Source organism: Kryptolebias marmoratus, linkage group LG17 (genome assembly GCF_001649575.2).
Source record: "Kryptolebias marmoratus isolate JLee-2015 linkage group LG17, ASM164957v2, whole genome shotgun sequence".
Classification (NCBI taxonomy): Eukaryota; Metazoa; Chordata; class Actinopteri; order Cyprinodontiformes; family Rivulidae; genus Kryptolebias; species Kryptolebias marmoratus.
This window is the reverse complement of record NC_051446.1, coordinates 7971877-7972598: the sequence shown is the minus strand read 5'-3', so window position 1 is coordinate 7972598 and position 722 is coordinate 7971877.

Sequence of the window (722 nt, the reverse complement as noted above, 5' to 3'; positions counted from 1 at the left end):
TTTTCCTGCGCATTGTGACGTCACGTGTGATGGCGGTTACAAATCTCTATGGCGCATAGGCAAAACAGAGAAGGCGGCCGATAATGTTTTTGTCCGTGTGTGTGTGTGTGAGAGAGAGAGAGTCTGTAAACGAAATATTCTAGAAATTGTTTTATGAATTGTCTGTGGGTTTGTAGTTTGGTTTGCTTGGTTTTAGTGAGATCAGAATGACTTTTTAAACTGTATGCAATTAATTCCTAAACTGACTTTTGATTGATCAAGTCAACACATTCAGTGCTTGCTGTCTAAGCTCTGTTTTTGTAGGACTTGTCAGGAAGCTGAATAGCAGATACTTTGTTTTTCATCTGATTTTTTTACATGCATTTACACACAGCAATCACATGTGTTTGACAAAATATTCTTGCTTGCAATTGAATTCCTCTTGTGCATTTTTCATTAGTAACTTTTTGGTAAAGTGCTAGAAAGACATGCTGTGACCCAGATTTGAACTAGGGTTGCTGTGGCCACAACGCAGTGTACTAACCTCTATACGATCACGGCTGCTTCACGCTGTCTTTTCCTATGGTGTCATAAACATGTTTGAAGGAAGCTCTATCACGCAACAGCATTTGTGNGGCAAGTTGACCAAGAAACACAGAGATGAAGGATTCATCTTAGGCATGGCCGTTCATGAATTGTGGAAGTCAAACACAGGCAAACTATCATCCAGTGAGTTCTCAAGT